The sequence below is a fragment of the Bemisia tabaci genome, chromosome 8 (genome assembly GCF_918797505.1).
Source record: "Bemisia tabaci chromosome 8, PGI_BMITA_v3".
In the NCBI taxonomy this organism is placed as follows: Eukaryota; Metazoa; Arthropoda; class Insecta; order Hemiptera; family Aleyrodidae; genus Bemisia; species Bemisia tabaci.
In genome coordinates, this window is record NC_092800.1 from 10,055,049 (window position 1) to 10,069,541 (window position 14,493).

Below are 14,493 nucleotides of genomic sequence, written 5' to 3' on the forward strand. Positions count from 1 at the left end.
CGTTATCATTATATCGAACACCAATGAAAAGTTTCCAACACGTTCTATTGCATAACATCCCTCTTTAATAAGAACGGAATTGAATTCGACGCCCTTCATTTTCTCCCGAGTCTTTCAGTAAGGATAAGTGTTTTGGGGGCGGACTCAGGTCATTTTTCCTGGATTCAGCCCTCCAAATCATTTGAGTAAGCGCTACCATTATCCTCTCGTAGTGTGAAAAAATTCAGTAATGAGTCAATACGCGGATATAATATGGTGGTTAGATTCTGTAAGCAATAATTTATTACTAAGATCTTAAGTAACGTGAGGATTCTACGTACAGCATTTACGGAGGCGCAAAAAACACGATACATTCGTCACCAACTTTCTGTGGTAGGTACTGTAAATCGTAGTTAATATCCTTAATTTGAAAGATAATACATCTATTAAAAGAGCGTTTGTTGCACTGCCTGTACGAGTATCCGAGACATATAGATATAAAAAATGTTATTTTTTTAACTAAATCTATACCTAGGTATCATTCACTGGAAAAAAAGTCTCCTGGATCCTAAGTCCAGACTCTAAAAAAATTCGACAAGAAAAAATACTCTTAACTCGATGGGATTCTCTATTGAATCGAGAGCCCAGCCTGTTGATTTAAGCGGATTTTCTTTTTGTTCAAGCAAATATACGATTGAATCAAGAGTACTTTTTATCGTCAATTTTTTTAAGAGTCTGGACACCGGATCCAAGGGGCTTTTTTTCCAGTGTTTCAATAAAAGTTAATTAATATCTGTAATCTCAAAATTTAATATTTAATAACTCGAGTTGCTGAATTTATTCTAAAATTACTCTCGAATAATCTCATTTTGTTATACGACTTGTCCCATTTTTTTTTATATGAATGAACGACTCTTGGCCATTAGTTCTTCATCGATGCGCTTGATTTTACTCAGCGTTTTTTAACATTTTTTTTGAAGCCCTTCTCGCAATGGGCATTCGTTTTGGTTTTTTCTGCATAAATATCACATCAACATCGACAGTAAAATCTAAACTAAGGCTTTACAGACTTTGAAATGACCGGTCAGAAACGTCATATTAATACGTATAAAAAATTTTAAGATTAGTGCAATGAAAGGGTTAGGTCTCATAGGATTGTTGTAGGACATCACAGTGAGAACGCTCTTAAAAAAAGGTAATGATGAGAACTCTTTACTTGGGATGTTTTCAGGTGGTCAGCCTGAAAGAGACACAAGTTGACAGCACATTGCACCTAGGAATTCGGGCGAGCTACGAACGGATGAGATAACATAATCATTAATGAAATCAGTGTGGCGTAGGGCGTAACTAAAATTGTATGCGCGAACTTATACATCTTCTTCAGCGAATAATTCCACACATCTTCTTCAGCGAATAATTCCATACATCTTCTTCAGCGAATAATTCCTGGTTCAGTAATACGCGAGTTAAAAAGTTTGCTCGAAAGCTTTACGCCACGTACACTGCCTGAAACACCGCAAAGACCTCATTTGAGCTCACCCTTTGAATTGACGAGAGGCAAAATTTTAATAAAAACATATTTAAAAAACCCTTTAAGATAACGTGATTTTTTATGCAAAAATTTATTTTTGCTAAAAAATTTTTTAAAGCATTTACTTAAAAAAGTGTTAAGAAATCAGTGTATTAATTTCAAGAGTTTTTCAGAGTTTTTTTTTTTTTTTTTTTTTTTTTTTTTTTTTTTTTTAAATTAACATAGAATTTAAATCATATACTGTCACAACTACCGCATTTATCCAGCGGTATCTATTGACTAAGTTTAAATAAAATTATTTACAGGATTTTTCTAAATGGAACTTATGATGAGACTGTACGATTACCATACTTATCATTTAAGTGCGTGGAATATAAACCCTCCGCCTACTGATTTTATATTACCAGAGTCTTCCAAGAGTTTTTTTTTCAACAACTATTGGATTATTTGTATTTAAATTCGAACTCTCGTATGCAATTGTATGTACAAAAAAGTCCCAGGAAAGGTTTCCTTTTTCGTAAAGTTTAACAGTTTTATCAAGAGTTTTTCAATTAAAATTTACGTGTTTTTAGGAGATTTCTTACAGTCCCTGCCACCAGCGATACTTATTCAAGAAAATGGCATCATCTAGAAGCGGCAAGTCGACTCGGAAGGGAATGCTGCCATGCTAAGGAAAAACGCCGTATGAACCTTCAGGTGTTGCCAAGTTTCTTTCGATAAAACACGAATTTTCGCGAGAACTTATGATTATTTTCCTTCCAATTTTTCAGATAACTTTGTCCGCAATTTCACTTAAAGTTCAAGTTCCTGAAAATTTCAAGGAAAAATATTCATAAATCTCCTTAAAAATCGAAATTTAATCGGACAAAATTTGGCAACACTCGAATGTCTATACGGCGTTTTTCCTTAGCACGGCAGAATGGTGCTGGAGTGGACAGGGATCGGGGCATATCCGCGGATACTTTCGAGTCGTGCGGGTTGCATAAATAATTTCGGGTGACCTCCTTGATGCCTCTCATAGGATACCTGTGCATCGAAAAAAATTAAACTCGATTTTCTTATTCTTCGTGGTAAAAATTGCAGCTTATTTTCAAAAGATGACGCGAATTTCAATAAGAGTTGCCCGCACCTCGAGGAGTCATTTGGACTGAATTTGCAATTTGGAGCTATAAATTCTGGCTCATCTGAAAAAACACTTATGTGCATAGGGAAACTAATGGAACATGCGTTGTTTTTATACCGGGCCGTAATTTATTGTTCCTAATTGCAAAATGTAGTCCATTTTATGTACTTTACAAGCACATGCAAGGTTAAGAGGGTACGGTGTGTTTTTGGTCTGATGAGAAACTAGAGCCCGTGTCAGATTACTTTTCCACTTTGTACAATAATTCCTTATCCCGCGCATACAGCAAGAGAGGAAAAGTAATCTGAATCGGGCTTTAGTATTCTGTTTGTGAACTCCCAACAGAACGATGACAGAATCACTTCACTCTGAATCAGTGAAAAATGTTTATGAACATTTATAACTTTCTTTTCCTTAAAAGTACGTTCTCTTTAAGGGTCTACGGTACTGACAGAAAGTCTGAGAATTGTGAAAAGTTATGTAATTGAGGTATCGCAAAAGTTATTTGAGCCAACTCAGTAATCTAGCTGCACACTAGCGGATATAGCATGTCCATAAACCAGACACACTACAAGCAGAGCTGTTTGGAACCGAACAGAAGTGTAAAGAATTCAGTGAGTTAACAGAATTGTTACATCGACTGAGAGTTCGGTTTTTAGGACAGCTTGAAGACTATCTGAGACAGTAATGGAAACTACTATGCATTCATATTTTCCTTCTCTAATAAAGAGGAAAGAAAACGAAAGAGGAAAACGAAACATGGTTTTAGGAGGTTTTTCGTAAGAGGATGGGAACTTGCCCGGAATCTCTTTACCCAAGTTGTTGAGGTTTTTGGAGTTTATAGACTTAATCTGTTGAAAGGCTGAGGGAAAAATAGAAGTCGATAAAAAAAAGATATTTTAGTCGGAATGGACAATTTTTGCGCAAATGCTTTAAAGACTCACGTAGTTTCGCAAAATTATGATCACTAATTATTATTTCTAATTTCTTGGATCCCAAAATTAATAGTTTTTTTTTGTTTCATCCGCGGATAAACACGAAATAAAAATCATAGTGTGGTGCAGCAGCAAATGCTATTCACTGGGTTCAAGTAAGTGTAGGGTGTATACGGTGCCCCTGATGAGATTCTCCTGGCATTTTTTCTTTGATTCATTAAATTTTCAGCTATTGAGATATTATTCAACCTGTGCTCGCACTAGGTCTATTTTCCCTTCTATCACTTGACTTCGTTCTTTTAGCTGTATTTTCCCTTTTATCACTTGTCTTCTTTCTTTAGCTGTTTTGCAAAAGCCATTTTCATTTTTATTACAAAAATAGACTTAATCATTAGGTCAAGTCCTATAAGTTATTAATTTTAAAACATTTGTAATTTACTCCCCCGTAAGGGGTGGTTGTACATTCATACGAAGCTAAAAAAAAAAAAAAAAAAAAAAAAAAAAAAAAAAAAAAAAATAATCAATGTCCGTTCCTGTAACATTTTTAATCACCCCAGGTGAGAGATAGGAACGCCTTGAATGGTTGTTTTTTCATACAGCCATGCATCCAAGCATTCTTTTTCTGTCCATTGATACGCCACTTCTTCAAAAAAATTAGCATATGATAGTTCTAGCTGTGTTGGGTTGTTGCAATAAGTGCAGTACATTGGTATGGATTTCACAGTTAATAGCATGTGTGGGATGGTTGCGCCTCACAAAACTGGAGGTTGGATCTCTCCTGAGGGCTTGAGTCATGTGATGATGGGCGCAGCAACTCCAAAGTTCATAAAAATAGGTTGAATTCAACAGGATGTTTGCGGTCAAATGCTGTCAGTGCCAAGCAGGTCGGCACGATTAACTGTAAGTGGAATATCCTGGTAGTTTTTAGAGGTTTTAAAAATTAGAGTTTTTCTGTTTTTAGCGGCGAACACGAAGGTAATGAAAATTATGGTGTGGTGCGATATCGTTTTCTTTGATATTATTGCTGTCGTCGTCGTCGCTATTGTTCTATAATCTTCCCATACATCCATGCTGATAGGCATTCTTTCTCTGTTCATTGGTGCATCACTTCTTTAAAATTATCATATGTTATTCCTAGCTGTGTTAAGATGTTGTTATATGAGCTAGTAAACTTTGTGGATTTCACAGTAGATGGCATGAGTTGATCTATCTCCTTTTTCTCCTCTTCCTTTCTAATTGAAGCTTGGATCCCTTCCAAGGGCTTGAGTCATGTGATGATGGGCGCATTGGCCCATAGGGTCACAAGAAAATAGGTTGAATTCAGCGGAATGTGTGCAGTTCATTGCTGTCAGGGCCAGGCGGGTTGGCACGATTAACAAGAACTGGAATATCTTGGAAGTTTTTAGAATTTTAAAAAATGTAGTGTATCATTTTCTAATTCTTGGGTTTTCCCCTGTTTTTCAAGTAGGTTTATTTTTCTTATTTAGTCATATCCGGTAGCCTCGATCTTTGAGTTTCCTTCTTCTGTAGAGTGGTTTTTATTTTATTTCAATCGGTCTCTGTTCAAAAGTTGAGTCACATGCTTCTTCTTATACACTATCTATCTATAAATAAACTATCTATCTATATAAATAAACTATCTATCTATAAATAAACTATCTATCTATAAATAAACTATCTATCTAACACCGGAGGGCGACGCAAATGGCGCATCGTCCTTAGTTCATGCTTTAGGGCATGCTTGCAGTGCTTGTGCACATTTTTACAGCAAGTAGTGAAATAGCACACAGAAATTCCAAAGAACAATAAAAAAATGCAAAGATTTTGCACTAAATCTTGAGAAAAGGTAAATATGGTGTAAGTTTTATTTGAATCCTTAAGGGACGTGGTTATGTCGTTGCTAGCGACGCCCATACTTATGAGTGAAGAAAAGGAAACTGTTCTCAAGACAAAAGAATCAGAAAAACACTCTTGCAACGTAAAAAATTTGGCGGTAATTAGAACTTTTTTTTTACTTTGTTCACATATCAACTTCTTGTACGTAGAAATAAGATATTTTGTTTTAACTTACAAATAAATATTTGTTATCAACTAAAAATATTTACAATTATTTAGTCTTACTTCTAACTTGCGGATGCATGCACTGGAAAAAAAGTCGCTTGGATCTAGATTCCAAACTCTTGAAAACACTGACAAGAAAAAATACTCTTGATTCAATCGGATTTTTGCTTGAATTAAAAGGAAATATGCTTAAATTAAGAGGCGTGGCTCTCGAATTAAGTAAAAATCCGATTGAATCAGGAGTATTTTTTCTTGTCGATATTTTCAAGAGTCTGGACTCTAGATCCGATCGACTTTTTTTCCAGTGCAGGAACGAACATCGCGGAGCCCATCAGGAACGGCAAAGTTCTAGTTTGAACTAACCAGAGGAATCCGCTCTGTAATTGGACGTATTTCTGTTAAACGGAACTAAGCGCTAAATTGAGTTCCTTCTGAGGATTTTAGAATCCCGGATAGCGCGCTCTGTCAAACGGAACTAAGCGCCATGGAAAAGCATTGCGAGTATAGGACGGAACGAGCATCGCGTTCCGCATAACACCCGCCAATCCAAACCCCCAGCTCCCTTTCTCCCCCTATTGCGCTTAGTTCCGTTTGATAGAAATACGTGTAATGGGCCACTAGACAAGGTACAAATTTTAGCATTCTAATACATGTTTCGTAACTAAAATTTCACGTAGAACGCACAACAAAAATTACCAAAATCAACTCCTTACGAAGATGATTAATGATTCCTGATGCGTGAATTCAAACCACCCGCTCATGAAAATTCAATGCTCTGCGTGATTCACATCGCGCGCTAAACGTTATCAGGACAGTCTCTGCGATGTATAAATCTGGCAACCTCAATCTTGACGCTTTGGCTCAGCTATAGCAAATTGCTAATAGTTTGAACAACACGTGGTGGGAAATGAACATTGCTCGATTGAGAAGCTTGCTGAAATCGTTGCTGTGCGCGATTTGACTCACGTAGAGCTTTGAGTTTCTTGTGAGCGGGCAGTTCAAATTCCTTGTAATCAATGTGAGATAAAAACGTCAATATCTTCGTTAGGTGTTGGTTTCAGTAATTTTCGTTTTGCTAACCGCGTTCTACGTGAAATTCTCGTAAAGAAACATGTATCAGAATGCTTCAATTCGTACCGTGTCTACTGCTCCATTGAGTTTTTCACAAGTGCGTATGCGCGGGCGCAGAAAAAATGTCCCGTGGCTGGGTAGAATTTGCAAGTAGCACTGAACCACCTCACAAAAGTTCACTTTATGAGGGGCCTAGGACACTGTTCAAAAGTATCACAAAATTGTTCTTTGTCAACGGTTCACTTTTTGACATAAGTTCCAACGAAAAAACAGATAATAAACACTGTTTTTCAGATTAGAAAGCGGTGGGTGCCACGACGCGGTTCTTATAGTTTCATGTCTAACGTCGGATTAAACATTGAGATAACGCTGTCAATGCATCACTAATGACGAAAAAAATGTGAGCACGTTTATTACTTTAAAAACGGAAAATTTCCTCGGAAGTTTCAAACGTTGCGATTAATGTGCCCATTCAATACGATAAACCAACAATGACTTTTCATTGAACGCAAATTCTACCAATAACACCATTGATTCTATTTATTGCATTCTCCATCAAAATTTACTAGACCATACAATTTAAAACAAAATCGAAGATTTTAACTATCTACATAATATTTTCCAAAACATTGATTCAGTCGCCTGTAAGTTCAGTGAGTGCTCTCATAAAATTACGAAATAAATAAACTTCTGAGCTATCGACATGCAACTTTATCCGTCGGAGAAATCTCCAAGAATATAAATTCAGCACTTTCCGACAACACAGCTCAGGACAGAAATTTCACTTTCGCAATTTCCAGAAGTGCAGGCGATAAATATTGAATTCATGAGCCAACCGGGAGTGAATTGTGAAATTAGTCGGGCGTCCTGAACGAAAATACTGATATCTAAGCTTCGGTCTGAGCCCTGAAATCAATCGAACACTTATGCCAGTGAGAGCTCATCGCTAAATATAAGTAACATTCTTTCATTTAGCGTATTCAGTTCCGCGTCCGATCGGCTGAACTGCATCGAACATGGAACCGAGTAAAAAGAACATATCTGCCCTTTTGAACGAGCTCTCTTGTACATGCATTGTAACGAGGGGTAGGGATCGAGCGGAAATAGAGGTGAGTCTTTATTGTTGAGTGATTCGATCAAATGGATGGCACAGTCCAATCCAATTCGAGATAAACTAGGAAAGTTTCTGTCGCGCGACGTATGTTCCACGGCGTCCGGCCAGGGCGGGGGAGGTTAAATATTATTTTTCGATCGCCCTGCAGCCTGAAGTTCGGGTCGGGGTGTAAAATAAATAACGGGAAGTTGTCGTTGCAATCGCTCGCTCTTACAAGAGCTTGTAAAAAAAGTAGTGAGCAACAGTTTGTTCGGTAATCCGGAGAGTAGGGATGTGAGTTGATTTTCGAACAACGATCTGAGAGCGTGCTCTTCTGGGTTGCCGGCGATCTGGAAAATCAGGGAAAGGCAGGGAATTTTTGGCGACCGGGGAAAGTCAGGGAATTTTGACGACCGGGGAAAGTCAGGGAATTTTTGACGACCGGGGAAAGTCAGGGAATTTTTGACGACCGGGGAAAGTCAGGGAATTTTTGACGACCGGGGAAAGTCAGGGAATTTTTGACGACCGGGGAAATTCAGGGAATTTTTGACGACCGGGAAATGTCAGGGAATTTTTGACGACCGGGGAAATTCAGGGAATTTTTGACGACCGGGGAAAGTCAGGGAATTTTTGACGACAGGGGAAAGTCAGGGAATTTTTGACGACCGGGGAAAGTCAGGGAATTTTTGACGACCGGGGAAATTCAGGGAATTTTTGACGACCGGGAAATGTCAGGGAATTTTTGACGACCAGGGAAAGTCAGGGAATTTTTGACGACCGGGGAATGTCAGGGTATTCGTGGAAAAAGTCAGGGAATTTCTAACTTAAGAGCGTGTTCTTGTGGGTTGCCGGCGATCTGCAATACCGGGAAAATCAAGAAAAGTCAGGGAATTCGTGGGAAAAGTCAGGGAATTTCTAACTTATCTACTTATCACTGAAGCTTATCACTGATATTTCAACTGTTTTCCCCTTATGGTCATTTTTAAGGCTTGTAATCTTTTATAGCCACCTACTGAATGCCTTTTTCCATAATTTGATCACTTTTAAATGAGGAAATGTTGTCTAACGTTTAGAGCAGGGTCGGATTTAGGGGGTGGCCACATGGGCCGCGGCCCATGGTGGCAAATGTTTTTTTTTTTTTCAAATAAAGGTATCAAGAAAAAAATCTGATTCAGAAACAAAAATTACAAACGAGAAAAGGCGAAAAAATCTCTCATTTTCTGAGAGTTAAAGTACCTACAGGAATTTCTAATTTGTTCGTCTTTCGATGATACAAGAGACAGCGCCTTTCATTAGTCTAGTTGAGAGAGAAAACCAAACATGCAATTTGGCCTGGAACGGCGCGGCGCAGAGAGCAATGATGACGAGCACTTGAGATGGAAAGGAAAAGCCCTCGGCGCGCCGGTCAGCATGTAACACATATTAGCGCCTACAAGACTCAACGTATACTTCACGCATTGCGTCAAACGTAGTGTGGTTAGTAGTGGTTGGCGTGAAACGCATAGCGCCTACAAGACTGTAAGAATACTTCACGCATTGCGTCAAACACATAAGACTGTAGGGATACTTCACGCATTGCGCCAAACACAGTGCGATTGGCGCGGTGACGGAAATTAAAATCATAAAACCGCATTCATGTTGTTCTTCCATAATTTTTTCGTTCTTTTCTTGTAGATGAAAGGCCTCGTTCACACAGAGATAGGTTCACGGAACTTCATTTCCGCGCGAAGTTCCGTGAACTTTTGCTAGTGTTGATAGGGCTTTCAAAAATTATGTGCCCAACACGATTAAACGCGTCTTATGCATCCCTCCTCCTCCGGCACGTTCACTTGATGGTTTGGATTCATGTTTCAAAACGAATGAGAAGGGGCGGCAAGAAGGTGAATCCGGCCCTGGTTTAGAGAAAGTCAGCTTATGTATTTACATAAATTTAAAAAAGTGAACATTTTGTTTGAAGGGCAGGGAAAGTCAGAGAATCAGAAAATTTTGGAGTCAGGGAAAATCAGGGGAAATGACGCGTGAAAGTTAAGTTACTGTCACCTTCCTGTTCTTCTACAGAAAGAAGGACAAGGAGGAGAAGAAGAAGAAGAAGGAGGAGATGAAGAAGAAGAAGAAATAAACGAACCCTACCTCTCAGTTCGATTACAGAGGCTGCGGTCAGAGGCCGCGAAAGGGGAGCAAATTGGGGGATGCGAAGCACGTGTTCGGGGAAAGGAGAGGGTGGTGCCGAAAAGGAAACAAACACATCAAGCATCAGTCGCAATCTCAACCACCGCAGAAAGATCGGAGGGCATAAATAATACGAGGAGCTCGTAAGCACAAGTGCCGGAACGGATGGATGGATTATCTGTAAAGCCGCCGTGTTGCCGCTTTTATCGGCGAATTTCGAATTACAGAAGGGATGCGTCGCAGAATTTTTGTAAATTTCTATTAAACAATACTGAATGTTGATTTTTACCCTGTGCACACCAGCGAACGATGAAAGAAATAGTTTTTTTTCTTTTTTTTTTTCTAAAGTCAAATAAAATACTCTCGGATCGAAAAGAATTTATTTTTTATTGAGAGAAATTTTTTAATGGGTGAAACAAATTTATTTCAGTCCAAGTGAGTTCTTTCTAATTCAAGCAAATGTAACTTCTTCCTTCTTCATCGATGATCAGTTTAATTTTCGCCAGAGTCAAGCATTTTCCTCTTCAGCCCTTTGATTCAACCCCCGTGACTCCATACCGTGGATTGCAGTGATTTAATATTAATAGTTGAAGTTGCATCTCAAATTGTACTGCTTTAAATTTCCACTCACGTTGAATTTTTTTAAAAGGGAACCAACCGACCGTTTTTCTTGAATTTTTTGTGCACTGGTAAGAAATTGTGGAGATTTTTAATCAGTGTAATTAGTTTTCCCATGCATATTTCGGCTTCAGCCATCCGTATTTTAAAGCTTTGTTTAAAGTTTTGAAGAAAAAAAAAATTTCACATTTTTTTATTTTTTTGCATTGTAAGCGGCAATCCACTCAATTTGGAGTTGGCTCGATTGTCTGAGGAAAGTTTCAAGAATATTGCCGTACCTTTACAAGCAATGGGGTGGTGTGCTTTGCGATATATCGCTTGATTTGCCATTTAAACCTATGGAAAAGAATCGATAGACAGGATGTTTGTAACGAACACCTTAATGATCGATTTTTGACTACAGCTTCAAATGGGGAAATATCGATAATCGATTGTTCACGCCACGCCACTGTTTACAATAAACAGATCCAGAGTAGTGCACCTAATCAAATAGGAAATCTTGCTAGATTAATGAAATAAATATTAATAAATGCTTATATTTATCAAGATTAATGAAATAAATTTAGTAACATTCGAATGTTGATGTACTAGTATAGGACTTAAATGTAAATGAATATAAAGATAAGAAGAAATATACAATGGTGTACATTGATAAACTGAAAAAAAACAAAAGAAAACTGTTAAACGAGGCTAAGAAACAACAAGACATAAGGCTTTGGACATTTCGGGGTAGTTTTAACCCCCTCCTCGGCCAGAACTCAGAAATATATGTAAAATTATAAAAGTCAAAATTTATTAAATTATATGTATTGTTGATATTATTTAAATATTTTTATTTTTAAATTTCCTATATATATTTCTGTTTCCGGGTCAAAGAGGGGGTCGAAACCACCCCGAAACGTGCCAGGCTTTATGTTTTGTTGTTTTTCAGCCTTATCCATTTTCTCCTGTTTTTTAAGTTAAATTATTCGGACTATTTTCGTGTATTTTTGTCACATTAGTAAATCTAGAGCCAAGGGGAATTAATTCAATTATAATTAAATTGATTTCGTTCAAGTTAGCATCAAGGCGCGGACCGAAGGAGTAGGTTATTGGCAACGTTGCCAAATTTAACCGAAAATCCACCTCTCAGTTCTTAGTCCCAACTAAAACCTTTCTTTTCGAGTGCGGAGCGACAAGACGGCGCGTTTTCTCGCGGAGGTGAATCCGCGCTAAAACTTCGTCGGTAGGTTGGAGACATTAACCTACATCGGAATCGCGACGCTTCGGCAAGAAGACGCGGAAAAGGGGCGGAGGGGGAGGGGGAGTCCTCCACCCCGCGTCCCGCAAATTAGCTCCTGAAGGAACTCTTCCGATCTGCTTCGGCGTTGCCTTGCGGAAGAGCTCGAGTGATGAGCAGACAAATTAGCTATCGAGAACCGGCTCGGCGCACAGCGGGCCGATTATTCAAATTGATAGACAAAGCTATGGACAAAGGAAACAAGAGAGATATGGAGAGATCCTATTGGTGGAAACGGGTTGTTGCAACGTACAAAAGGAGGTAGGTAATAGACTAACTAACGGCAACCCACGAGAAACCCGACAGTTAGTCTATCATCTTCTCCCTTTGTCAATAGGAACCACCGATTTCAACCAATAAGATCGCTCCATACTCCCTATGTCTTCTTTGTCTGTAGCTTTGTCGATCAATTTGAATAATCGGCCCGCTGGGGAGCGAGCGTACGCGAGGGAACGGATACGACGTGGAAACGATTCGATGGATTTAATCGACATGAATCGATCGAAAAATGAAATCGTGAATCGATCGACACCGATTCCATGGACAAATTATCAATAAATCGCTATCAATTCGGTCGACATGAATAGAGATGTTGCATGTGTGAGGAATTTGCGATTTGACAATCGATTCTTACGTAAATGTTCGCAAGAAACACGATGGTGCCACTGGTTTTCCCTGAAATCAACTCGCAAGCTTATAAAAAGCTCTCAAAGTTAAGGCAAAATGGAGGGGATATCCCACGCCACCCTGAGAGTCCACCTCTACATCAAGACGAACCCTCCATGCAAAGATAGAGAGCAAATACATTGACAGGGCTGCCACTTTATTTGGGGACTTTAAAACTGAGAACGCGGCAACCCTGCTAATGTATTTGCTCCCTATCTTTGCATGGAGAGTTTGTCTTGATGTAGAGGTGGACTCTCAGGATAGCGTGGGATATCCCCTCCATTTTGGCCTCAACTTGAGAGCTGTTTTTGAGCTTGGGAGTTGATTTCAGAGAAAACCAGTGGCACCATCGTGTTTCTCGCGAACTTTCACATACGAATCAATTGTTAAATCGCAAATCTCTCGCACATGCAACATCTCCATCGCAGTTTTACTCTGAAATTTTATGTCTGACTTCTCTCATAGTTTCGTTCCATCGTGCGGCGCTGTTTCTCGTAGAAGTTATCAGTCCTCGCAGTGGATAATCTCTCCTAATTGACTTTTTGATTTAGGAAAGCGGCACGTAAGAGGTAATGGAGCGTCCCGAAGGTGTCGCACCACGCTGCCTCTACGTGCGATCTCTTGTGCGTTCAAAACATCTATTTTGCTCTCGTCTCCATAACTGTATTCATAGTAATCATAGTAGTTCCTCAAACAGTTCATTTTTCCAAGAAGCCATGCATGGTCTACATTGTGATTAAGTTAAGCTTAAGGAGATTCTGAACTGGACGTATTTCTATCGAGCGGAACTGTATGAGCATTGAGACATGAGCCCTGCGACCAATAAGAATGTATGCATAAAAGGGCTTACGTCATAAATTCATAATACACACACTGGAAAAAAAAAACACATTGGATGTAGCTTCCAGACTCTTAAAAACATCGACAAGAAAAAATTCTCTTGTTTCAATCGGATTTTTGCTTAAATCAAGAACCAAGCCTCTTAATTTGAGCGGATTTCCTCTCGATTTAAGCTTAAATCTAATTGAATCAAGAGTATTTTTTCCTTTCAATGTTATCAAGAGTCTGGACTCTAGATCCAATGTGTTTTTTTTTTCCAGTGCATAGTTCCGTTTGATAGAAATGCATCCAACTTAATACAATGAGGACAGTTTCAACAGATCTCGAGTAATGCGCGAGGCGTGAATCTCCGTTCTACGCTGCCCATTGAATAGATGCCGCTCAGATTCGGGAGAAATTTTTTAAAAAAAAACGAGGTCCGATTACGTCTCTCCTATCTTTGGCAGTGTTGTTCACGTAGCCTCTGAAGAACCACTACAAATAAGACCAACGAGACCAACACGACATGGAAATAGAGCAATCGAAAGAGCGCGCGATGACGACGGCGCATAGATACAACTATTCGTGCTTGATGGATGTCCGTGTTGCGTCTACAAAATTGAAGGCGCGATGGCGCGAGGCGTGCACTCACAATGCTCTGCTTCATGCCGCAAACAAGGCAAGGTGTCGCTCGGATTCGGGAGATAGGTTATAAAACGAGGCCCAAATACCTCTCTCCTATCTTTGGGTGTGTTGACACTTGTTTTTTTCTTCTTTTCTTTCAATATAACGTCGGACTTATTTTTTTTTTACAATGTAGGTATTTGTAGACCTATATCCAAAGCTCGTATTTGCCGGCCCCACACAACCCGCGGGCAACGTATACTTAGCAAGCTGCGGGTTGATCCGATCCGGTTTTGGCATCCAAAGGTTAGGACAAAGCCTTTTGGGAAATGTTTGAGCCGTTACAGACATGAATTTTTTTTTACTTTCGTCCTATTCCTTGCGATGCAATAAAGCTCCGGCAACTAAAGGGGATTGGCAACATTTTTTATGATTATTAATGAATAATGTTACATGTTCAAGTCAAGAACTACGAATGTAGATTGAGTTTTACGGCTCAAGAAAGGTTCAAAACGCAAGTATTTA

At 39.0% G+C, this 14,493-nt stretch overlaps 1 protein-coding gene and 1 long non-coding RNA gene across 4 annotated transcripts in view; both read left to right on the top strand.

The window, feature by feature from the left end:
• The window catches only part of dcma (decima), a 331,402-nt gene that overhangs the window by 44,491 nt on the left and 272,418 nt on the right, over positions 1-14,493 (top strand). The window lies entirely within an intron of this gene.
• LOC140225221 (uncharacterized) lies at positions 11-1,715 on the top strand. Its single transcript, XR_011900365.1, has 2 exons — positions 11-372; positions 1,211-1,715. It is a non-coding gene; the product is annotated as an uncharacterized lncRNA (long non-coding RNA).